Here is an 817-nt window from a genome sequence, read left to right on the forward strand (position 1 = left end):
CAAATATATCGTTTTTTAGCCTAGAATTATGAGAAGCTGAGCCGAAGGGGCTGGTGTATGCAGTAGTGACCTTGTTGTTGAGGGATATTCACACATGAGCAGGTCACGAAGTGGGTCGAGGCACAAGTCTTGAATGTTCATGTGGGCACACAGGTTTGTGTAGTGGATAATTGGTTGGGTCGTGTTCTGCATATTTTTTGGTTTGAATGTGGGTTTTTGGGCCAAGCACAAAGGAACCAGACTATTGGACTAGTTGCTAGTGAGTATCTGATTGCATTGTTGGGCTGAAGCTTTGTATTTTATGTTACTAGATCAAACTAGGTATGGGGTTGCTTGGCTATAATGAGGTTGCAGGTATTCGAGTTTGGGTCCGACTAGGTGGACTTCATCTTATCGACACCTCACCTCGATTAGGGTTTCCTGTGGGTTTTGGGTTGTGAGTTGGATCTCGGGTCGGACTTCGTCTCCCTCACCCCGATTACTAGAGAATTTTTCGGTGACTCTCTCTCTCTCCTCAGTCACGTCATTTCGACGTCCTTTTTCCTCCTCTTTCCTCCATTTTTGAGTCTCCTTCTCCCCCTAATCCCGTTTATGGTGTTTGTTTGGTTCGTAAGGGCCTAAACTCTCAAATCTTAGAGGGTTCGAAAATCCAACGTTCTGACTTCCTTACCTCGAGCCTAAAATTTTATTCGACTTTGCTCCACGACTTCTGTTTGGCGCTTTCGACTAAGGATACCAGTTTTTAACCCTGTTTGACATTTTTAGACCCAATCCTACAATTGGTTACTTTCTTGAAGTCTATTTTGATATTTCCAAA

Source organism: Cucurbita maxima, unplaced genomic scaffold, assembly GCF_002738345.1.
Source record: "Cucurbita maxima cultivar Rimu unplaced genomic scaffold, Cmax_1.0 Cma_Scf00327, whole genome shotgun sequence".
NCBI lineage: Eukaryota > Viridiplantae > Streptophyta > Magnoliopsida > Cucurbitales > Cucurbitaceae > Cucurbita > Cucurbita maxima.